Consider the following 26,299-nt stretch of genomic DNA (forward strand, 5'->3'; position numbering starts at 1 on the left):
TCAGAGTAACTTTCACTTTCTCCTCAATCACAAGATTTCTTTCTATAACAGATATTAAGTTGCAGTCCCTTGGTTAGAGAAAGAAAACTGCTGATCCAGGGGAGACCTTTCCACTAATCTCCCTCCTCCCAAGAGTGACTTCCTTCTGCCAGATTATTTAGAAGCTACATTGACAGGAAAAATGAGTGGCAGTAAGAAGGAGGAATCGAGCCTTCCCAGGAGAGTAACGAGAAACAGGGTGAGTTCAGGTTGAGACCCTGGGAATGTCTAGAACCAAATAGATATCACTGAGTTATTATCTATGAATATATATTTGAAATATGAATGGACTTAAAAGTGACATTTCTTCAGCAATCACTCCAGATCAGGGTAGTCATAAACAGATTTGGAAGATGTCTATCTTGGCAGGGACTTTGAGAAGGATCAAATATCTCTGTATGCATGCATAGGACACCTAAAATCCCTCAAATTGTTCAAAGCCTGTCATTCTACAGAGAAAACTTGAAATCAGATCTTTCCCAGAGAAAGAAAATGGTGTCTTAGCTTTACACAGAAGTGTGAATGGCTATCTGAGCCTTCTCTGAGAGCAGGTTGAGATTCTGTGAAAGGCTAAAGATACTCAGTTTTGAAAGGAAGATGTATGTTTGTTTGTGTGTACCTGCATGCATGCACACATAAACATAGAATATGTGTCACTGAGTCTAAGAAAAGGGCAGGACCCTGTGAGCAGTAAGTTTGTAAATGCAAGCTTCTCTGAGATTTTTACAGCCCTTTCTGGAGATGGTGGTGGTGGGGGCAGTGGTATAATAGGTAGAACAGATTCTAAAAGATTATAGAGAAAACTCTACCTGGTTAAGTCCTCTGGTCACCCTCCTAAAAACATCTCACCAACTCACTTGTAACCAGGTGCTGAAGATTTGCCTCACTGAACAAACAAGATCTATTCTGGGTTTAGTATGTAACTCTAAGGTTACGCATTGACTATGGTGCCAGCTTCCAGGACTGGATTGACCTAGAAACCTACTCAAGGGAGGAAAAGTTTTGAGTGAAGGAAAAGAGAGGAGAGGGTCTTTTGGCCTTTTGTTTCTTCTTTGAATCTTAGGGACCCCTCTCGAGCACAACCCAAAGAGAAAATGGGATTCAATAGAGGTAACAGGGAATTGAAACATTTGAAGAAAAGTAACAAATACAATTTAAAAGTTGAGGATATGCTGAGGAATATGTTGTGATTCCTTTCCCTAAATTTTGCTAGGGTTCCCTCTAATGCTCTACAAATTATTAAACCATTTGTAGGCTGCTTTTCAATATGAAAATGGGGGAATCATAATTATGACACATCTCACAAAGGAAATAAAGTAATTGTCTAGCCCACTCCTATCTTAGCCATCATGTACTGAGATTGAGGTCTCTCCACAGGGAAATAGAACATTTTCCCCAAAGACCTTGAGTACCAGTCAACTTTTGAACTTTGATTAGTTGAGGGAGAAGAAAGGAATGGAGGGAATAAAAGTCACCTAAGAGGCTGCCATGACCAAAGAGGAATCTGGTGATTTATGCATCTGTACAGGCTACTCAGAAAAGCTGTTTCTTATAATCCTGGTTATTATTCACCTCCCTGACATATTCTTCTCTCTCATTTACTTACTTTCTGCTATTCTGTGTTTCCATATCCATTTTATTATGATTAACTGTGAACCCTTAGGTCATTCCATCACATTTCTTCCCTGACTTAGAATTTCAAGCAAATTTACAAACTCCACATTTGCCTTGCTCCCACTGGGGCCCTTATCTTTCCACTTCCTTCTAGCTACCCATAGTTACCTGAAGTCCTAAGTTCACAAACAATTCAATTCTACCCAGTCTTCTCTTGAGTTTCTTTGATACTATTGACCACCCTCTTCTCCTTGATACTCACTAGATTTTTGTGACACTACTTTTTCCTATCCCTGCTCCCCCACTTGCCTGACTATTCCTTCTCAGTGTTTGTTTGAGGTTGTTTATCTAACCCTGCCAGCAAACCTTGGATGACCCTTTTCTCTCTCCATACTGTTGAGGGAGTTGCCAGGACTTTATGTAAACAGAGAACACAGACACCCACACTCCTCTCCTAGTTACCACTCTGTTGCTTGGTGTACTGATGGTTGTCCTTCAGTATCAAAGAAGAACATGTCATCACAGAGGTGATGTCATGCCATGCAAGGGAGTTGGATTTTAGTGAGGGAATGCTGTACAAAATTGTCCACCTTCAGCCTTAGATTACTCATACAATCTACTCCCTTTACTCTTACTCACATGGGATTGAATGAAGGTGAAGACAATTGCAGAACTGTGCTGAGACCATTACAATTTTTTCTTACATAATCTCAACTGGGGCTTCATAGTAGCAAGGCAATCCTTTCTTTTCTCTATCAGACTCACTAACTCACCACAGCAGCTTTGCTAAATTTTATAGGTTTCTTCTTACCACACTCTCAGCTGACTATCTTGCCTCATATTTCACTGAAAATTATCAGGATATTAACTGAGAGTACCCTACTTCTCATTCCATACCACTCAGATGCTTTCTTCCAATTTTTTATTGCTATTTCACCTGTAGAGGTAGCCCTTCTTTTTACTAAGGAACATCCCTTTACATGCGCAAATGAACTCATCCCAACCCATTTAACCCAACAGATCTTCCTCTATCATTTCTACTTTCTTATTAATCTTCAGCTTCTCCCTCCTACTGGCTGCTTCTCTACTTCCTACAAGGTTCTAAGATCTTCCCCATTCTCAAAAGATTCTCACTTGAACCATCCATCCCCACTAGCTATCATCAGTATCCATCCATCCTTTTTTGTCTCAATCCCCTTGAGAAAGCTTTCTACAATTGGAGCTTCCATTGACTTTCTTCTCATTTTCTTAACTCTCTATAATCTGGTTTCTAACTTTATCATTCAATTGAAACAACTATCTTCAAATATATCAATGATCTCTTAACTGTCTTTTTGCAATCTTTACCCTTCCCAACATCTCTGAAGTCTTTGATATTAGTGACCACCTTCTCCTTGATACTCACTAGATTTTTGTGACACTTTTTCCTGTCCCTGCTCCCCCACTTGCCTGACTATTCCTTCTCAGTGTCCTTTGCAGGATCTTTATCTAACCCTGACAGTAAATTATGGATGACCTTCTTCTCTCTTTATACTGTTGTGTTGGTGATCTCTTTGTTTCCCCTCAACTTATATACTCATGTCAATGTAGAGGATTCTAAGATCTATTTGTGCACCTCTAACTTCTATCCTGACCTTTATTCTCATGTCTCCACTTGCTCATTGGACATCTTGTACTGGATGCCCCATTGACATTTTAAATTTGACATTGTCAAAACTGAACCAACTTTCCTTGTAGACCCTTGTTTCTTCCTAACTTCCTCTGTTATTGTCAAGGATATCCATCTACTTTTCCAGGTTCACAACCCTGGTATAATCTTTGAACCTGCATTCTTTCTCTTAATATATATATATATATATATATATATATATATATATATAAATTCTCTTTTCAAATACTGTCAATTTATCTTCAAAACATCTCTCATATACATACATATTATATATATATGTCCCTTCTTACCCTTGACACTGCTACTATGCTGGAGCCCTCACAACCTCAACCCAAACTATTGTAATAATCTTCTGAATGGTCTCCCTGCTTCAAGTTTTCTTCCTTACTCCAGTTCATCCTATGCTAAGTTGTCAAATTGATCATCCTAAAGCCCAGATCTGACCATGTTGCTTCCTTATTCATTAAACTCTGGTGGCTCCCTCTTATTTCCAGGATCAAATAAAAATATCAACTCTTTGTGTTCAAAGTTCAATATAACCTGATACTTTCCTAACTTTCTAGTCTTCTTATTCTTTATTTCCCTCTATTTATTTTGTTATCCATTGACACTGGTCTTCTTGCTGGAACCTTCCTTTAGGATTAAACATTTTCACTGCCTGTCTTCCATGCCTGGAACCATCTGTCTCTTTATCTCAGGTGCCTAGCTTCTTTGACTTTCCTCAAGCTTAAACTCAAATTACACCTTTTGCAAGAAATCTTTCCCAGTCCTCTATAATTTTAGTACTTTACTCTGTGAATATTTCAAGTTAATAGTGTATATATATCTTCTCTTTACATAGTTATCTGCATAATCCCCCCCCAGTTCTTAAGAGTAGAGATGATTATTTTTAATTTTTTTTGGCCTCCATATAGTTTGAGACCTCAGCAAAGAAATCCTGATATTGTACTTTTTGACTTGAAAAGAGTTAGGAGCTAAGTTATAAACCTCAATTCATTTCCTTATAAAAGCTTTTTTATTCTCAACTTACCAATCCATTTTCCAGTGGGTTTTCCCCTAGAAATATGTAAAGGGCTTTAAAGAGACAAGTATTATTTCTTAATATTTGGGGGGGAGACAATGGAAAAGGACTTTTTAAAAATTATGTTTCTACAATTTCCTCTTGAACTTTTTTCCTTGATAAACATACCCACTTCCTTCAAATTCATGTATTCCTCTTCTGGAAACTCCCAGTCTTCTCAACATCTTTCTTAAATGTTTGCAACATTAAAATGTATTTTGCATATATATTTATGTATATATATATTATATATATATACGAAATGTTCAATTGGTTCTTGTTGAACTAAAATGATGCTAAATCATCAATATTAAAATATATCTAAATGTTCAATAGTGAATAAAAGTTTAATGTTTGGGGGATGAATGACCTGACAAACATAAAAGTAAAACTGTGATTTAAAAAGTCTGTGAATCACTTGTTTATTTCTATTTCTTGATAGAATAGACTGATTAAATGTCCAAAATCCTGAATTTTCCCCAGATACTTCAGCAAGTTACAGACATGGATCATTAAGAAATGCTCCAAGATCAACAGCTGAATAAACAAGGGATTAGTGGGGAAATTTTTTTTTTGCCCCACATTTCAAACTATCTCTGTAATGGTAGTAATAATAAGTGGCTAAATCTTTTTTTTTTTAGTTTTTAATCCCCATCCATTTGCAAATTCCCCATTTTTCTACCACTCTCTCTTCTCCCCGCCCACCCCATGGCAGTGAACAATCTGGTGAAAGTTATGTATTTTGTATTTAACATATTTACATATTTCATGTTTTGAAAGAAGAATTAGAAATAAGGAGGACTGGGAACTATGAGAAAAAATAAAAAACAGAAAAGACATTTATAAAAAGTGAGCATAGTATGTTTTGCTTTGCATTCAGATTCCATAGTATTGTTTTTATTTTTCTGGATGTGAACATCATTTTCCAGAATAGGTCTTTCAAGGTTATCATTGACCCCTGAACTGTTGAAAGGAGCTACATCCATCATAGTTGATCCATATTACCATATTGCTGTTAATGTGTACATTCAGCATCAGTTCATACAAATCTTTCCAGGCTTTTCCAAAGTCTGGTCACTCATGATTTCTTATAGAACAATAGTATTCCATAACATGTTCAGCCTCTCCTCAAATGATGGACATTCCCTCAATTTCCAATTCCTTTCTATTACAAAAAGTGCTACACTAAAGTATTTTGGTACATGTGGATCTTTTTTCCTTTTTTATGATCTCTTTGGGATACAGACCCAGTAGTGGTATTGCTGGATCAAAGGGTATGCACATTTTTTTTCTTTCATAAGGACTCTTGTCTTTTACACTCACAAGCCACCAGCTTAGATCATGATTGTAAGAGCCTCAATAACTTCATCTCTTCCACCTCTATTGATCCTCTGTATAGCTTTCAAAGTAATTTTCATAATGATAATCACCACTTTTCTCCCCCCGGTACTCAATAAATTCCAGTGACCCCCAATAAGCCCTAGGATCAAATATAGCCTCCTCTTTGAGGCATTTACAATCTGACCTGAAGCTACATTTCTATCCTATTTTAGCATTACTCCATTCTATAAATTATGCTGTCTAATCAAACAAGTTCTTTTAAACTACACATTACTTTGTCTGTCTCTGGCTATCTCTTTTCTTCTTTCTCCTTACCTCTGCACATTGGAATCCTTGGGTTGTTGGATTTTTTTCAAACACCACCCTCAGCATGAGATTATTTCTAGTTTACCTCACTACAGCTACCTTCTGGCCTTAGTAGTTAGGTGGTTCAGTTGATAGAATATTATGCCTGAAGTCAGGAAAATTTGTTTCAGTACTAACCTCAGACATTTAGTAGGTGTGTGACCCTGGCAAAGTCTACTCCTTCAGTTTCCTAATCTATAAAAAAACAGAAGAACAGCACTTTAACGTTCAAAATGTGAGAATAAGATGAGATAATATTGGTAAAGTCTTTGGTAAATTAAAGAGATATATAAATACTAACTCATTATGATTATTATCACTTTGACTATTATCCCACTCACAAGGTTACCTTGAATTTATATGTTTGATATGTTGCTACATATATGCAATATATCTCCTAGGTCAGAATATAACCTCATCTGGGACTACTTTGATTTTGTCTTTGTTAGCCCCTGGCATTTAACACAGTTAATGGCAGAGAGAAGGTACTTAAAAAATAATTATCAATGAGTTGTTGGGACTAGATAACCTGCAATCCCTTCCAGCTCTAGATATATGATCCTTGTACCTTTTGATGCACATGGTTGGAGTTGAGATCATACAAACTGAGAGTTAATGACTTAAACTTTCTGCTTCACTAAGAAGTTTAAGACTGAAGCTCTCTTATATCAATCCTCAAAACTCACCAATATTAGTAACTCTTTCCTCCTCCCTTCTGGCCCCAGCCATTATGATGTACATATTCCTCACTGATTTTCTCTACCTTATTTCTCTACATCATTTTCTCTACCTGATCTCTCTCTCTCTCTCTCTCTCTCTCTCTCTCTCTCTCTCTCTGTCTCTGTCTCTGTCTCTCTCTCTGTCTCTGTCTGTCTCTCTCATTTTTCCTCAGTTTTGACCATGTTGAAATGCTGAAGTAAGCCCCTTGGTCAGTTCCCAAATCCTACCCAAAACCTGCTGAACCCTGTTTCCATTTACAGGAAAATGTTATTGATCAACATGCCTCTTTTGTCCTTATAGGATATGGGTATATGATAGAGGCTGAGCAGGACAAGATAGATGAATTGAGTATTCTTCTTTGGATAAACATGGTTCAGAGAAAAGTGCCATAGGAAACCATATCCTGAGCAGATGTATGTTTGTGTCCAGACTCAGTGAGCAGCTAGTGACCCAAGTGTGCAGGACAGTAGTATGAATCTGAAGACATTCCAGGTCTCTTTTCCTGAATGGACTCCCAGAATGAGCTCTGCCATCTCTTTTCACTATGCTCCTCAGTCTTGCATACCCTCCTCCGAGTGACCCAACTGGGTTCCTACACAAATGAAGATGAGGGATTAGTGGAAAACATCAAGGAGGCTTTTTGAAGAAGAGGTTCTGAGGAGACCTATAAACATTCTATTCACATGGAAAGATTTGGTAGAAACCTGATGGTATTCACAAAGAACACAGATAAACTTCTTCAGAAACTCATGTGCAATTGCATGTAGGTATTTCAATATTATACTTTAAATTACCAACTTATGGGTGAGAAAGAATAACTCCAAATCAATGGGCTTCAGGAGAAGATTGACAAAATAATGTAAGACAATGGAGGCCAGTATTGTATCTTTAAGAAGCCTACTATTAGACCAAGTAAGAAAATAATTCTCTAGAGAATACAGGGTATAGAAAGGAGGACTAGATAGAATGTACAATCAGAGGGAAATGTCATCAAATGAAGTCTTTTTCTTTCTTTAAACATTTTACCAACCTTTTCTCTGACAAACCCTCTTAGAGTTTAGTTTGTCTGTTAACATTTCCTAATGTCCTGTCCTCTGTTGTTTTCTAGTCTTTTTATGTAAGTCGATTTCACTTCCCCAAATAGATTGTGATAGGAATGAGCAAATAAGAGAAACTAAGGCTCAAGAATGATCAGTTTTCTAGGAAAACTAGCAATTGTTGATAAATGAAGTCAGTGACTCCTCAGCAATCCAAGACAAACAGGAATTGTACAAAGATCATTTTTAGAGTTATAAAAGAGCAATTATAAAATTGCAAGTTTAACAAAACTTGTTTTGATTGTATTTTAATTGGCTATGACATGACAAAAGACCTGAATTTAGGCTAAGTACATTCTGGACAATTCTAGGGTTCTGAGCCTAAATATATTGCTGAATTTGGAAAGGAAGAGGGTTGGTATCATAATAAAAATTTGTATACCGCCTAGTTTCCATGGAAGCTCAGTTCTGAAAAAAATAGAAACCAAGAAACTGTACATAATCTGCTTCAGTGAATAGACACACACACACACACACACACACACACACACACACACACACACACACACACCTTTCTTTTCCTAACAGCTGTCTCATAAAAACTAAATTAAATTAGCCAGAAAATCAGTACCACTTTCCCTCAGGATTATTGATTATTTCTTTCAATACTTGAGGGCAAAAATAATAGTTTATACTGTTGAAACAAATTAACCCCTTCACATGATTATGTTTTTAATGCATATAAAAATACATATGACTATCAAGAATATCAACTAGAGTGAAATATAGTTTTTAAAACATTTTTAAGCTCATAGGTCCAAAGTTAACAACTCCTGTTCTAGAGAGAAATTACCAAATTTTCCTTTTCTTCATATTTCTCCACATCTTTGTGCCTTATTTCTCTCTACCATGACTAAATTCAATAATAACTTTTCCCTTCTCTGGGCTCTTGCCATCTTTCATATGCAAAAATTGGGCTAGGTGATTTCTGGAGTCTCCTCTATCTTTAATAGTCCCTGGAAAGTGTGATTTTTTTATTCCACCCATATTGGATATTTTAATGACTTCTGGTTAGTAATCAGCTAAACTCTGCTATTTCTGAATCCTAACTCTAGAGCAAGGTTAATTCCTTCTAAGTTATTAAAGTCAATAGGCAGTTTCCAAAATAATTTATCTTACCCACAATGCACAATGAAATGGCAGAATTATAAGAGCACCAAGGTAAATATAAAGTATAGCACTAGGGCTAAAGGTCCATGTTAGGAAAGAAAACTATACCTGGATGTAGAAAATCATATGCAACAGAAGAAAAAAATACCATTACAGGAAACATATATTGCTGGTGTTATTAGGAGTCCATAGAAAAGAAAAATTCCTTTTGGTTTACTGGTTGAAGAAAGCTTTGTGGGAGAAACTATAAATGTTCATTATGACCACTATCATTCAATCTCAAAAAGTAGGTAGGATTTGGTCAGAGGAGAATTTAGGAAAAAAAAATTCATTCCAGCTAAAGGGAACCACATGAGCTGAAGTAGGAGAAAGTATCACATTTTCAGGGGCTCTTATAGGATGGTTCCCTGATTGAAATAGATGGATAATATTTATGAGGTAGCTACATTGGACCTACAGACATTGAACTTTTCCAACAGATAATCTAGGACAGAAGAATGACTTGGTGAAAACAGTGTTTGAGAAAGAACTGAGCTTATTACTGGGGACCAGTAATAGTAACAACTACAACACCAATAATAATAATCACAATATTTTACATGCAAAAGTTAAGAAACTGGTAATCACTGGTTGCTTTTAAGGTAGCTTCAAAATATTCTTGTAAAGATTGTCCAAAAAAAGTCTTTCTTGAGGAGAGATTCAGTGGATAAGAAATGGGGCAAGCATAAAAAAAAAAACACAAAAGAAGCATACACAGAAAATCCTTCACCTTTACATCCCAAAGCTTAAATAATTTGAATTTGTTTTGTCATCTAAAGTGATAGTTTATATTCATCATGATGACCTAAAGTGACCTAAAGTTTATGAATCATCAAAGGATTCAATTATGTTCAATATATTTCTGTATAAAGTATTTCTTAGTGTATTTTAATTTTAGAAAATTGAGAATTCTCTGATGAGACACACTCACATAATCCCTATCATATTGTCAAAGAAAAACATGAATACAGTACTCTATGCTAAAGGCAAATATCTACAAGAAACAAATTCTATTATTTTAGCACAAATCTAAATCCAAGCATTTCTAACTTAGAGAAAGAAGAGTCCAAATTGGCATTTTCTTCTCTTCCTCTCCACCTTTAGCCCCTTGGACATAACTTTATCCCAAGACAATTGGAGGCAACAAAATATAAGAATACTGAAAATAGAGAATGTCACAAAATGACAAAACATAGTTTTGGCCTTAACATTCAGTCTCATGAAATGAAACATGTGATTTAATAATTTGGAATTACTCTGAAGAACCCTCTCAATTCCAATTTCCAGACTCTGAGTCTTTGCCATTTCTAGCCATATTCTTAAAGGGAAAAGATTGGAAACATTTTGGACTAGGGAAAATAGTATTCCTTAATATTTTCAATTGAACTAAAACAGTGAATTTTAATCTGGTTTCACAAGATAAACTGGGAAACAACTTACCCCATATATCATTGTTCCATCCACTCTTCCACAACAATATCATTATTAAGATATTATAATCAAATATCATCACAATGGTACCAACTATATTGTTTCAGCATCTACTGTAAAGCTGTTTAGAAAATTGTCCAAGATACCAATCATACCTCTGGAATTTACTTCATCCTCTGACTACTGAGTAAGTCAGTAGAATACATTTAATATGTACCTGCTATGATCAGACTCTGTGCTAAGTACTAGGGATACAAAAAGAGGCCAAAGACATTCCTTGCTTTCAAGGAATTAAAAATCAATGATATCTCACATTGGGTGAGGTATAAGAGAGATGAGATATTTCCTCTCTCTCTCCTTTCTGTCTCTTTGTCTTTCTCTCTGTCTCTCTATTTTTGCCTCTGTCTGACTATCTGTCTGTCTCTGTTCTTTGTGTGTGTGTGTGTGTGTGTGTGTGTGTGTGTGTGTGTGTCTCCCTGTCTGACTCCGTGTCTGTGTCTATGTCTGTCTGTCTGTCTGCCTCTGTCTCTCTCTCTGTCTCTCTCTGTCTCTCTGTCTCTTTCTCTGTCTCTCTCTCTCTCTCTCTCTCTCTCTCTCTCTCTCTCTTCATTGGAGAGACTTCAGGAAAGGTATATCTCATGGGTAAAAATGAAGTATGGTCTAGCATAGACAGGGAACAGGGAAGCCAGTGTGGAAGCTCTTAGTCACAGCATAGATCAGTAATCAAGGTTCCTGTATGCCGGGTTTTTATTTACAACGCCGGCTTCTTAATGCTAGTCCGTCCTCTTACTCACCAGTCCAACGCGTGGTGAGTCTTCGGGGTACCTCCGGCCCCCACTCTTTGATGGGGGAAGAACCAGACAGAGCGCCTGAGGTGGGTCATGAGTCTTTATTCTTCTGTGATCACATTCCCTCTCCCCCCCCACCTCTCAGCAGACCCTTTTATCCCCTCTGTCCTCCCTCCCATGAACTCTTACTCAATGAGGGGCCGAGTTCTGTAACATTCCCTTATAAGGTGATTATGTTTCCCCTCTAAGCGACCGCCAAGCCTCTTCCCCCCGCCCCCAACATCTCCCCCTTTCTGTTTTACAAGGTTATCACTTGGTGTGACCTTAAGCGGTGCTGAGGTTAGCCTTAAGCGGTGTCATTTCTACTGGCCTCTGATAGCCGGGGGCGAGGAACCCTGTCTTAGGTCATCTCCTTCAACCCAGGACCTTGCCCGTCCTAGGCGCCCGACACCCTCAGGGCCTGTCTTAGGTGGCTGGGTGAGGAGAAGTTGCCCGTCTTGGGGTTTACCTCGTCTTACCCCTAGGTGTCACATGTCATGCATGGCGGCTAGCCAGACTTGGGGATCCTCCCCCGTCTCCATGGCCATGAAGGCTTTCTGAGTAAGAAGCATATAGCCCCTCTGTCGCCTAGCTAGGCGGCAGAAACAGACAACAAGTAGGGTGATTCCCAGAATCAGCGTCCTTGTTCACCCTCAAGGGGGTATCCTCCCGCCATCTGGCAATCCCTCCATGGTATGGGATCCTCGATGTCTTCCCCTGTGGCCACACATGAGGGGCCCCACCGAGGCAGAAGGGAGCCCCATCGATGTATTGGTCACTAGCAGGCGAGGGTAGATCGGGGAGTTCCGTGCTACCGGAAGGGGAGAGGGAATAACTCGGAGTATTCCCCATGTCGGATTTCCTTCAGATGGAGCACCTCCAAGGATCCCTACGATGATCAGAAGGCCTGAAAAAGAAAGAAATTCCTCTCACCCCGTAGGGTTGGGCATTAATCAAGGTCTCTTATCTTGTAAACAGGGAGCCATCTTTCTGGCTCTTCTATCTTATCCTCGGGATGAAATGACAGGTGGCCCTGTCTTCTGTTCTTTACCATTACAGGGCCATGCCAACCTCCCTCTTCATCTCTCCACATGACTTTAGAGCCTGGTAGGGCCTTGGTGGGAGAGGGCAGGAGCGTTGGTTCTTTCTTAGCATGTCCTTTTGGGGAGAAAAATCTCTGGGCGGCTGTAGTGCCGTCATCCCTGACTTGTAGGAAATTCATGGTAAATAGTACCTGAGACAGGTCTGAATGGGTCAGTGACCTGCCAACTCCCCCTTTCTGTTTAAAAAGATAGGATGTAGCAGAGTATCCATGTAAAGCTGGCACAGGGTGGGGCTATTGGCCATTCCCTGAGGTAGGACGGTGAACTGATAACGTTTACTGGGGGCTTGGAAATTGATCGCGGGGAGGGAAAAGGCAAATTTTTCTTTGTCCTCCGGGTGGAGGGGAATGCTATAGAAGCAGTCTTTAACATCAATCACTATAATAGTCCACCCTTGCGGGACTGCAGTGGGCATAGGGAGACCAGGTTGGAGGGTCCCCATGGGTACCATGTTGGCATTTACTGCCCGAAGATCAATCAACATTCTCCAACTCCCCCCTTTCTTTTTTATGACAAAGACGGGGGAGTTATACGGGCTAAGGGACGGTTCCACTTTGTTCTCGTGCAGGAGGGTCATTACTATGTCTGTGAGGGCGATGAGCTTTTCTTTTGTCAGGGGCCACTGCTCAACCCAAATAGGTTTCTTATTAATCCATGTTATTCTGGGGGAAAAGCTCATCTCTAGAGTGGCCCCAATTAATTTCCCCGCAGGCTATCAGGGGTGGCAAGTGTCAGGTTAAGCTGGCTCAAGATATCTCTACCCCATAATGCATAAGGGAGGTCGGGTAGGCACAGTGGGGTGAAGAGTCCAGATTCTTCCAAAGCTGACCACCGTAAGGCGTGTGCTGCTTTCATGGCAGATCTATTGCCCCCCACCCCCGTCACTGCTTGAGGGCTCTGTAGGAGTGGCCACTCGCGCCTCCACTGTCCCCTATTTATGACAGAGCAATCGGCTCCAGTGTCAATTATCCCTTCAAGCTTCTGATTTTCCACCGTAACGGTTAACAGTGGTCGCCCAGAGCTGACCGGGTGGACCCAGTTCACATGAGCGGGAGGGGTCCGCAAGGGCAGCGCCTTTCCCACCTCTTGGCCCTGTTTTACCAAGGTGGGAAAGGGGTGGGGGTTTGTGACCCTTACGGATGTGGGACTTCCGGGACCAAAAATGACCTGGGTATGGGTGACTAAGTCCACACATCTCTCAGCCCCTGTGATGAGCGCTGGGAAAATATTTAGCTCAATGGGAATCATCGAGGTTTCCCAAGGCCCGATCTCTCTCTGCTGTGTCCCTTCTCTATAGTCAACCCTCACGGGGATAGTCACAGTAATGGGGCCGCTGTCTTCGAGCACGGGGGGGGGGGGGCCCCGCGGCCGGGCCCCTCCCTTTCCCTTTTCCCGACTTCCCTTTGGATCGGCAGAACCTGGCTATGTGACCTGGCTTTCCACAGGAATAACAGGTCGGAACTGAAGTGGAGGGGGGCCGCTGCCTGCACTGTGCTTTGAGGTGCCCTGGCTTTCCGCACCCAAAACAGGTGGGTCTCACCTGCATACCGTGAAGGGCGGTCAGGAGGCTATCCTCCCGGTTCTCCATGGCAGTCACTAAGGCTTGAATTGAATCCTCGCTGGGCATGTCCAGCAATTTGTCAACAATTCCTTCTAATGAAGCGTCGGGGGGAAGGCTGCTAATGGCTGCGATCCCTTTGGGGCGAAGACCCTCTTTAATCAATTGTCTCATAAGTAGATCAGATCCCGGGGTGTCTCCCATTATACGAGTCACTGTCTCTTTAACCTCGTTCACAAATGAGAGGGGTGTCTGATCTGCTCTCTGCTTCAGCCCAACCAACTTCTGTGTGGCTCTCCCCCCTTTCATGGCTCCAATCTTATCCCAAGCTGCAACATGTGTTTCTTTAACAGTCTCTAGCTCAAACTGGCCATACTGGGCCTGAACAGCAGGGTCAGTATAGGCCCCAGTTCCACACAGGAGGTCAATGGCTAAATCCAGGGGAGTATAACCCCGGGATTTTGCCAGCTTAGAGGCCTCTCTGCGGGCCTGAGCCTTAAAAGCTAAATATAAGGAGGCATCCAGGCACGCGGCTGCAATTTCGTCAAAGTCAGCAGGGGTCCAAGGGTGCGTAGCAAAGAGGTTTTGCATCAGTCTTTTTACATAAGGGGAGTTTGGGCCGTATTTAGTCACGGCCTCCTTAAGTTCCTTAAGCATCTTAAAAGGGACAGGGCGGTAGTCTCGGGCTCCGGTAAGGGGGTCCGTAAATACCGGGTAGAGGCCCCAGTCATCCCAGTCCACCTCCTCCCCTTTCTCTATTGCTATGGAGGCACTGGTGGCAAGTAGGCCGGATGGGCGGAGCCCTTGAGGGGATCTCTGAAGGGCGGACAAGGAACACGGGGGATTTTTTGCCTCTGTTTCCTGGCTGGGCCGCCAAGCCTGGGGCGCGGCAGCTGTCCAATCAGCGCGGACTCCTCCCTCCTCGTCAGCAGCCTCCCGGTCCCACCTACTCACGCTCCTCTTCCTGCCAACCCTGAGGGCTGTTTGCACCCCTCCCTTCCCGCGATCGGAAACTTCCGGCCCTGAATCTTCTCCCTGGGGGCCCCTTGTTCCCCCATTGTTTCTTCTAAGTTCCTCCCACGGATACAGGGGAGGGAGTGGCCTTCCCTCTTCCTCTGAGCTCTCTGAATCCGATCCCGCCAACGAGCTACCCACCTGAGTGCTGATTGTTCGTGCCAAAGTCACCTTCTGGGGATGCAGGGCTGCATCCACTATCTTATACACTGTAAAATCCTTGGGGGTCAGTTTTCCCGGGCAGGTGTCATTATAGGAGGCCATCTGCTGCCCTACCACCTTCCATTTATCTGGTTGGATCCCACTATGTTGCACCCAAGGGCAGATGTTCCAGATATTCTCAACAAAAGCACGGCACGTCTTGATAGGTAATTTACGGCCATGCTTAGCGCAGAGTTTATAAAGCTGCCCTGCAACGGCCTCTTTTTCCTCCGGCTCAAAGGCGGGAATACTATTCCGGCCCCCCATGCTGTCTACTAGCCGAGGCTGCAATCCTAACAGGTGGCAGAACTGGAAAGTTCCCGTTCGGCAAAAGAGAAGGAGGCAGCAGGGCACAATCAGACAGGCCAGCACGGCAAGGAGCGTGATTAGAGTAGAAGGAGAAAGGGGAGAGAAAGAAAGCATAGTCAACACAATAGGGATATGTCCCTCAGGCAATATCTGAGAGTAAACGCCCTCTCCTTCCTCCCGGTCAGAAACGACCGAGGCTGTCTGGAGAATCCGACCAGCGGATTCAGACGTTCCCTAGCAAAATCAGGTCCCGGGTTTCGGCACCACTTGCCGGGTTTTTATTTACAACGCCGGCTTCTTAATGCTAGTCCGTCCTCTTACTCACCAGTCCAACGCGTGGTGAGTCTTCGGGGTACCTCCGGCCCCCACTCTTTGATGGGGGAAGAACCAGACAGAGCGCCTGAGGTGGGTCATGAGTCTTTATTCTTCTGTGATCACATTCCCTCTCCCCCCCCACCTCTCAGCAGACCCTTTTATCCCCTCTGTCCTCCCTCCCATGAACTCTTACTCAATGAGGGGCCGAGTTCTGTAACATTCCCTTATAAGGTGATTATGTTTCCCCTCTAAGCGACCGCCAAGCCTCTTCCCCCCGCCCCCAACACCTGTATCCCAACCCAACATGGCAGACCAGTGATACAGCAGGACATCAGTGAGGGCATCACCCCAGCACAGAAGGTAATTTGCTATTATAGTGACAGGGAAGATCAAAACACCATTTCATAAAAGGAAAACCGGGTTAAATGGTACATGTGAAACATCAAAGGGAATTATGAACTCACCTCAAATCAAAAAAGTCTTCTTGGAAGAGCTCAAAAAAGATTTTAAAAAATTAGGTAGAAGAAAAATTGGGTAAAGAAACAAGAATTATGCAGATAAATTATGAAAAACTAGTCAACAACTTGGAAAAAGAAGCACAAAAGTTGACTAAAGAAAGTAACCTTTAAAATGGAAAAGGAGATTCAAAAACTGACTGAAGAATACAAATACTTAAAAATTAAAATTGAACAAGTGGAAACCAATGACTATAAGACATCAAGAATCCATCGAATAGAAGAAAATATTAAACACCTCAAAGGAAAAACAATACCTAGAGAGTAGATCCAGGAGAGAAAATGTTAGAATAATTGGACTAAGAGCTAAACAATTGAAAAAAAGTCAATTGCTCATGGTTAGGTCAAGCTAATATAATAAAATATAATATAATAAAAATGACAATTCTACCCCTATTAAATTACTTATTCAGTGCCATATCAACCAAACTACCAAATAATTATTTTACCATGCTAGGAAAAAAAGTAGCAAAATTCATGTGGAGCAACAAAAGGTCAATAATAGGAAGGGAATTGATGAAAAAAATGTAAAAGAAGGTGGCCTACTTCTACCAGATCTAAAACTATACTATAAAGTGGCAGTAACCAAAAGTGCCTGGTACTGGTTAAGAAATAAAGTAATGGATCAGTGTATAGGTTCCAAATAGAAAGTGGCAAATGACTACAGTAATCTAATACTTATCAAACCCAAAGACATTAACTTTGAGGATAATAATTTACAATTTGACAAAAATTGTTGAGAAAACTGTAAAATAGTATGGTAAAAACTAGACATGTACACACATCTCACTCCCTAGACCAAAATAAAGTCAAAATGGGTACAGGATTTAGGCAAAAAGAGTGATCAATTAACAAACCAAAAAATACCCTACTGTCAGATCTATAGAAAGGGGAGAAATTTATGACCAAGCAAGAAATAGAATACATTATAAATTGCAAAATGGATGGTTTTGACTATTTTAAATTAAAAAGTTTTTGCACAAATAACCAATGATGACAAAATTAAAAGGAAAACAGAAATCTGGGAAACAATTAGGAGTTCTGATAAAGGTCTCATTTCTAAAATATATAGAGAATTGCATCAAACTTATAAGTTTAGAAGTAATTCCCCAATTGATAAATGATCAAGGGATATGAAAAGACAGTTTTCTAATGAAGCAATTAAATTTATATATAATCATATAAAAAGGCTCCAAATCATTAATGATTAAAGAAATGCAAATTAAAACAACTATGAGGTATCACCTCACACCTATCAAATGGCTAAGATAACAAAAGGGGAAACAATCAATGTTGGAGAGGTTGTCAGAGGACTAGGACGTTAATGCATTGTTGGTGGAGTTACAAACTGATCCAACAATTCTGGAGAGCAATATGGACCTATACCCAAAGAGCAACAAAACTGATCATACCTTTTGACCCAGCAATTTCAATACTAGGCTTATATCCAGAAGAAATCATAAAAATTGGGAAAAGTTTCACATTTTCAAAAATATTCATTGCAGCCCTGTTTTGAAATGGCAAAGAACTGGAAATTGAAGGGATGCTCATCAACTGGGGAATGGCTGAACATGTTATGGTATATGAATGTTATGTAATACTATTGTTCTACAAGAAACCATGAATGGTCAGACTCTAGAGAAGCATGGAACTGATGCTGAGTGAAGGGAGCAGAACCAAGAGAACATTGTTCACATTAACAACAACATTGTGAGTTGATCAGCCTTGATGGAAGCAGCTCCTCTCAGCAATTCAGAGAGCCAGGACAACCCTAGGACACTGGCTATGGACAATGCTATCCCCATCCAGAGGAAGAAAAAACAAACAAAAAAAAACCCTTCAGAATCTGAATGAACACTACATTCACTTTATAAAAATTTCTCTCATGTATTTCTTTTCTATCTCATGGTTTTCCCTTAATCCAATTCCTCATACCAAAAATGACTAATCTATAAAGATGCTGAACACAAATATGTAAGTAATATTCACCTGACTGTTCGCTACTGAAGGGAGGGGGTAGGAAGGGAGGGTGGAAGGAAATTATGTAATTTTAAAATATGCATATGCATATGGATGAATGTTGAAAAACTTTCATAACATGTAATTGAAAAAATAAAATGTCAATTAAAAAAAGAATTATTGGACTACCTAAGATTCATGATCAAAAAAGTATCACAGACAGTATCTTTCAGGCAAGTTTTAAGCAAAACCGCTGCAATATTGTAGAATGAGGAGCTAAAGTAGTCCTTGAAAGAATCTACCAATCACCTCCTGAAAGAGATGCCAAAATACTTTTCAGACAAATAAAGTCAGAGCTAAACAACTGGGAAAATATCAACTGCTTATGGTTAGGCTGAGCTAAAAATAATAAAAATGACAATTCTACCTAAATTATTCTATTTAATCAGTGTCATACCAATCAAACTACCAAAATTATTTTATAGTGGTCATAAAATCATAAGAAAATTTATCTGGAACAGCATAATGACAAGAATATCAAAGGAATAAGTGAAAAAAATGCAAAGAAAGGTGGGCTAGTCCCCAGATCTAAAACTACATAAGAAAACAGAAATTAACAATATTATTGAATACAGGCTAAAATATGTATCAATGGAATAGGTTAAGTTCACATAGTAGTACATTAGTATTGCAATGTACTGTAGTAAATTTGTACCATTGGATAAACCCAAAACCTCCAGCGTATGGAATAAGAATTCATTATTTGACAAAAACTGTTGGGAAAACTGAAAAAAATATGGCAGAAAAAAAAGCATAAACCAGCATCTTTATACAAAGCTAAGGTCTAAATGGGTATATGATTTCAACATTATGTCATTAGATTTTATTAAAAATAAGTCAATTAGAACAGGAAAAAAATCACTTACCAGTCAAATCTACAGAAAGGAGAAGAATTTATGACAAAGCAAGAGATAGATAACTATGAATTGCAAAAATGCATAATTTTGATAATATCAAATTTAAAACTGTTTGCACAAATAAAACCAATCCAACTAAAATTAGAAAGAAAGCAGAAAAATGGAAAAGAATTTTTGCAGCTAGTAATTCTGATAAAGGATTCATTTCCAAAATATATAGAGAACAGACAAATTTAAAAGAATACAAGCCATTTTCCAATTGATAAATAGTCAAAGGAAATGAACTGGCAATTTTCAGATGAAGAAATTAAAGCTACCTATAGGCACATGAAAAATTGCTCTAAATCACTCCTAGTTAGAGAATACAAAATAAAACAACTCTGAAACTACCTCACACCTCTCAGATTAACTAAGATGACAAAAAAAGGAAAATTATTAATGTTGGAGAAAACTAGAAGATTCTATTGGTGGAATTGTGAACTGCTCCAACCACTGTGGAGAGCAATTTGGAGCTATACTCAAAGGGCAATAAAATTTTGCATACTCTTTGATCCAGCAATATCACTACTGGGTCTATAGTCCAAGGAGACCACAAAAAAGGGGAAAAGACACACATGTACAAAAATATTTATAGCCGTTCTTTTTGCAGTGGCAAGGAATTGAAAAATGAGGGTTGTCCATCAATTGGGGAATGGCTGAACAAGTTATAGCATATGAATATGATGAAGCAGTATTGTCCTATAAGAAATCATGAGTGGGAAGACTTCAGAAAAACCTAGAAAGATTTTCCTGAACTGATGCTGAGTAAAGCAAGCAGAATCAGGAGAATATTATACACATTAATAGCAACATCGTGTGATGATCAACTATGATGAACTTAGACCCTCTTAGTCATTCCTTGACCAAGAACAATTCTAAAATAATTGTGATGGAGAATGTCATACACATCTAGAGAAAATATGATGTCTGAATGAAGACCAATGGATACTATTTTCATTTTTTAAACTTGTTTTGTGTATCTTTTTTTTTCCTTTTGCTCATGATTTTTTGCCCTTTAGTTCTGATTCTTCTTTCATAACATTACTAATGTGCAAGTATGTTAAATGTGATTGCACATAAATACCTATATCAGATTATTTATTTTCATGAGGGGTTGGGTAGGGAAGGAAGAGAGGTAGAAAATGTGGAACTCAAAATATTACAAAATGATGAATGTTGAAAACTATCTTTGTATGTAACTGAAAAAGTAAAACAAAATAACATTTAATAAAAGAAATCATGAGCAGGTAGATTTCAGAAAAACTTGGAAAGACTTATATGAATTGATGCCTAATAAAGTGAGCAGAACCAGGATTGTGTACAAAACAACAACATTATATGATGATCACCTATGATAGACAACTCTTCTCATCAATACAATGATAAAAGACAATTCTAAGAGACGTAATGGACAATACTATCCACAACCAGAAAAAAAAACCATGGAAACTGAATGCAGAACAAAATACATTATTTTTACTTTTTTTAATTGGTTTTTTTCTTTCTCATGGTCTTTCCCTTTTACTCTGATGCTTTTTTCACAGCATTATTTATATAGAAATATGTGCAATGTGATGGTGCATGTATATTCTATATCAGATTACTTGCTATCTTAGGGAGGGAAGAGTGGGAGGGAGAAAACTTTAAGAAGATTAATGTTGAAAACTGTTTTTACAGATAATTAGAAAAGTATTTTTTAAATGTAATAAATGAATAAATAAACAAACAATAATGAATGAATGAGTGAATGAATGAATGAATGAAATGGCTCTCCTGGAGCTAATACATCTCTTTTCTCTAAGCTCCTCAGGGTGGCATGCCCTCCTTCTAGTGACTCCACTGAACTATGAGTACCCAGAAGAAGATGAGACAGTAAAGGGAAATATCAAGAAGGTTTTTGAAGAAGAATGTCTTAGAAGACGTGATCATTCTGTTCACATAAAAAGAAGACTTGGCAGGCAGGGACCTGATTAAGTTGATAAGGAACATGGATAAGCTTCAGAATCTCATTTTGGACTGTGGGTTTCAATACTATAGTATTGGGGAGGAGGAATGATTCCAGGTGAATTGAGCTTCTGAAAAAGATTAACAAAATGGTGGATGAAAAGAGACCCAATAGGAAAATAAAATGTAGAAATTCTAGAGAACAGGGACCAAAGGAAGAAGGACTAGAAAAAATGAGAAAAATCTTTCCAAATAAAGTATTTATATTTCTTCTAACTTTTGACCAATTTCTTTTTTGCCATCACCATATTTATAGTATGTCTCCTACAGTTTAACATTTCTTTATACTTTGTCCTCTCTTACTTTCTCATAAATTTATGAAGGTCAATCTCATTTTAAAAAATTTTAATTTAAGGAAGAAACAAACATTTTTATTACATGATACGATTAACAAAATGATTGTACATGAAATTGCAAATCTACCATTTGTAACTTGGTCTTCCTTTAAAATATATATACAATAAAATTACCATGTAAATTTCTTTTTTTCCCCTTACCTCATTCTCACCATAAAGATAACTACCATTAGTCACAACATATGTGTGTATAGATAGATAGAAAGATGATTTTTTGCATTTATGTATACATGTAAAATTATTCTATACATATTTCTATTAATCAGTTCTTTCTCTGGATGCAGATAGCATCTTTCTTCATATGTCCTTTATAATTAATTTGAATATTTAGAATGGGCAAAATGTTATTCACTCAAAGTCCTTATTTAAACTATAGGGTTACTATATACAATCATCCCTTGCTTCTGTTCTTTTCACTTTTTATTATTTTGTGTGTCTTTCCAAGTTTTCTAGTCACTGAGCTCATTACTTCTTAAAGCCCAGTAGTATTCCATCATAATAATATACTACAACTCAGTGAGACATTACCCTACTGATGAGCATTCATGAACTTTCTAGCTCTTTACTGTTACAAAGAAAACTGCTACAGACATTTTCGAACATACAGACTCTTTTCCTTTTTCCCTAATCATCTTTGGAAATAGATAAAGTAGTGGTATTGTTGGGTCATAAGATATAGGTTATTTAATAACTCTGGACAAAATTCCAGATTGCTATCCAAATGGTTGAATCATTTTACAATTCCACAACAATGAATTAGTGTCCCAATTTTTCCATATTCTTTCTCATTGTGGAAGCTATTGCTCCCCTCTCAATGGTTCTATCCCTGTTCTCTCATTGCAATTTGTCCAACCACTTACTCTACTTTACACCTTCAGTCTAAGGACTATTCCTTTTCCCTTTCAAACAAACCCCTGCCACCTGTCTCTCCCAAGTATTTTTCCCCTGCAGCTAGAGTGAGAATTCCTCCTCCCCCCATTTCCCCTCTGCCTAATACACAGGGCAGCAGAGATGTAACAGCAGAAGGGGAGTATTTGTGTCTACATTCTCTGATTACTGGCTCCTCCCTCAGCCTAGATTACTCATGGCACAGAATAACTTTCGTTTTCTCCTAAATCACTAGATTTCTAAGAGAGTATTAAGCAACAGCTTCTAGAAAGAAGAAAAGAAAGTCACTGGTGCTAGAGAAACAGGCAGATACCTGGTTTCTCTGATGAGTATTTTAACAGTCTTTATTATTTCTTAATGTCTCATGGACTCATTAACTTCCAAATGTCCAATTCTAGTTTTAAAAGAATAATTTTCTTCAGTGAGGTTTTGTGCCTTTTTCTCATTAATCAAGTCTGTTGTTTCTTTTTCAGTAAATATCTGTTTCTCTTTTACCATTGAGCCAATTTTATTTTGTAAGATTATTTATTTTCTCCACTTAACCCCATTTGCCTTGCAAAAAAACTCAAAAAAAATGTTATTTTCTTCAGGATTATTTGTGACTCATTGACCAAGCTATTAACTCTCTTTTTAGAATTTTCTTGAATCATTCTCATTTCTTTTTCCCCCCAACTCTTCCTCTACCACTAATTCTTTCTTTAACTCTTCCTGAAATTCTTGTTAGTCTTGAATTCAATTAGTATTTTTCTTTGAGGTTTCATTTATAGTGGGTTTTACATTTTTTTTTTCTTTTGAGTTTAGGTCTTGGTCACTTGCCACTGTAGTAACTTTTTATGGTCAAATTCTTTTTGTTATTGTTATTGCCTTTAACTTTACTTTAAAGTTGACCTCTGATCACTTACTAGTAGGGAGTTATTGTTCCATACTTAAGCTGCTTGTTTCAGAACTAGTTCTCAGCATTTGCAAGTTTTTGGTGCTTCCAAAGCATTGTTGTCCAGAGAGAGACAAGTGAATATTGCTCTTCTGGTCTCTGGTTGGTTCAGTCCCAAGGAAAGTTTCCTAGTCTCCTGCACTTGCATGCCCTAGGACTCCTCTTTGCCTCGGAATTATGACCAGAACCACTGATCACTTTTCATCAGTCACTAATGATACTAGCTGCCCTTAACTGTAACTCAGAACTGTGTATGGGCAAGAGAGTTGTCATTCAGGTATTTCCAGTGCCAGCAAAGGGTCCCTTACAATCTCTTTCTGACCAATTGTCTGATCTCCTTACTATCTATGAACTGAAAGACCTAGTAGTGGCCATCGCTGGATCAAAGATCATACACAGTTTTAGAGTAATTAGACATAGTTCCATGGTTCCTCCAGAATGGCTGGATCAGCACAACTCCACCAGCAGTGCATCCATTCCACATCCTCTTTAATATTTATCGTATCCTGTCAATGTCATATCAGCCAATCTGACATGTATGTGGTTTTATCTCAGAGTTTTTTCATTTGCATTTTTCCAATCATAAGTGATTTGGAGCAAATCTTCATATGTATATTGAAAGCTTTAATTTCTTCATTTGAAAACTGCCTGTACATATCCTTTGACCATTTGTCAGTTGGAGAATGATTTGTATTCTTGTCAATCTGACTCAGTTTTCTATATGTTGAGAAATGAGGTCTTTATCATAGATACTGCTATAGTTTTTTCCCCAGTTTTCTGCTTTCCTTTTAATCTTGGTTGCATTCATTTTGTTTGTGGAAAAAGTCTTAATTTGATATGATCAAAATTATTCTTAGGTTCTTTCTTGTTCTGAAAGGGGACAGTTAAGATACCCTACTAGTATAATTTCGCTGCTCATTTCTTCCTGTATATCACTTTACTTCTTTAAGAATATGGAAACTGGGGGCAGCTACCTGCAGTGAATAAAGCACCAGCCCTGGAGTCAGGAGTACTTGAGTTCAAATTCAGCCTCAGACACTTAATAATTCCCTAGCTGTGTGAACTTGGGCAAGCCACTTAACCCCATTGCCTTGCAAAAAAAAATACCTAAAAAAAAGAATATGGAAGCTATACCACTTGGTACCATGTTGAGTATTAAAATGGTTCCATTGTTTTTGGTACTTTTAGAAAGCTGTAGTTTCCTTCCTTAACTCTTAATTAGGTATTGCTTTTACTTTAACTGAGATTGGAAACATAGCTCTTCTTTTTCTTGACTTCAACTAAAATGTTAGACAGATAATGAAACAATAGATTCTGTTCTAGCCCCTTGATTTTACTGTGTGTGTGTGTTTCTCTGCTTCAAGTATGTTTCTTATAAACAACATGCTATCAGATTCTGATTTTTGATCAATGCTGCTATTTACTTCTATTTTATGGAAGAGTTCATCCCATTCATATTCAGTTATGATTACTAATTGTGTATTTCCCTCCATCCTATTTGCACTCTTGTTTGTTCTTTCTCTCCTTTCACCCTTTCCCTCTTCATCAGTGTTTTGCTCCTGTTTTCCAACTTCTCTGATCTGCCACTTCCCCTCCTCCATTACTTAATCTGTTCCCCTCCTATTCCTCATCAGGTAAGATAGACTTCCATATTCAATTGATGATGATGGTAAGGTCCAACCAATGCCCATTGCCCATCCTCCCATTCTTCCCTTAGTTATAATTGGTCTCCTATACCATTTCATCTGAAATAATTTACCCTATTCTACATCTCCCTTCTCAAACAATAGACTTCCCTTTCCTATACTAGTTAATTTTTATGTCATTTCCTCAAATTTGCCTTATACCTATGTCTATGTATATTCCTTCTTGCTATGCTATTAGTGATATAATTTTTAAGAATTACAAGTATCATCTTCCCATGAAGGGATGTAAATAGTTTAGCAATTTTGAATCTCTTATGCTTTCTTTTCATTTTTTACCTATTTATGTTTCTCTTGGATCTTAAAATTGGAAATCAATTTTTTGGTATAAATCTGATCTTATGAAAGCTTGAAATCCTTCCATTTCATTGAATGGCCATTTATTCCCTTTATATATTAGGCACAATTTTGCTGATTCTTAATTTTAGATCTAACTCCTTTGCCTTGTAGAAAATCATGTACTCCAATCTTGTAATGTTGCAGTTGCTAAGTGCTGTGTAATTCTGATTGTGGCTCCCCATAATGGAATTGTTTTCTCTTTGGTCACTTGTATTATTTTTTCCCTTGACTTGATAGTTCTGTAATTTGACAAAAATGTTCCTTGGAATTTTTTATTTGAATGTTTCATTCCTGCAATCATCAGTGAATTCTTTCTATGTCTGTTTTCCCTCTGGTTCCAGAATATCAGGCCAGTCTTTGATAATTTCTTGAAAGATGCTCTTTTTGAATATGACTTTCAGCTAGTTTGATGATTCTGACATTGTCTCTCTTGCATCCATTTTCCAGGTGGGTTGATTTTTTTCATGAGGTATTTTAAATTTTCATGAGGTGTTTTCATTTTTTGATTTCTTTGATTCTTGATGTCTCATAGAGTCATTAGCTTCCACTTGCCCACTTCTAGTTTATAAAGACATTTTCCTTCAACTAGCTTTTGTATTTTCTTTTCTATTTGGTCAACTGTATCTTTTAAGGAGTTGTTTCTTTCAGTGGTATTTCCTTTTCCATTTTGCCAATTCTATTTTAAGCAGCTACTTTCTTTTTCTAAGCTGCTGATTCTTTTTCTTAATTCTCTTACATTATTCATGGTCTTTTTCCCATTTTTTCTTCTGCTTCTCTTATATGATTTTTAAGCTCTATTTTTAAGCAGGTGCTTTCTTTTTGCAAGCTGTTGATTCTTTTCATAATTCTCTTT

At 38.3% G+C, this 26,299-nt stretch overlaps 1 protein-coding gene across 1 annotated transcript in view; it reads left to right on the forward strand.

The window, feature by feature from the left end:
* Positions 1-45: 45 nt before the first annotated feature.
* Positions 46-26,299, forward strand: part of LOC141494085 (neoverrucotoxin subunit beta-like) — a 45,582-nt gene continuing 19,328 nt past the window's right edge. The window contains 1 exon segment of the mRNA XM_074195243.1: positions 46-238. The gene's annotated coding sequence lies outside the window, so the exon portion shown is untranslated.

The sequence above is a fragment of the Macrotis lagotis genome, chromosome 7 (assembly GCF_037893015.1).
Source record: "Macrotis lagotis isolate mMagLag1 chromosome 7, bilby.v1.9.chrom.fasta, whole genome shotgun sequence".
Lineage (NCBI taxonomy): Eukaryota > Metazoa > Chordata > Mammalia > Peramelemorphia > Peramelidae > Macrotis > Macrotis lagotis.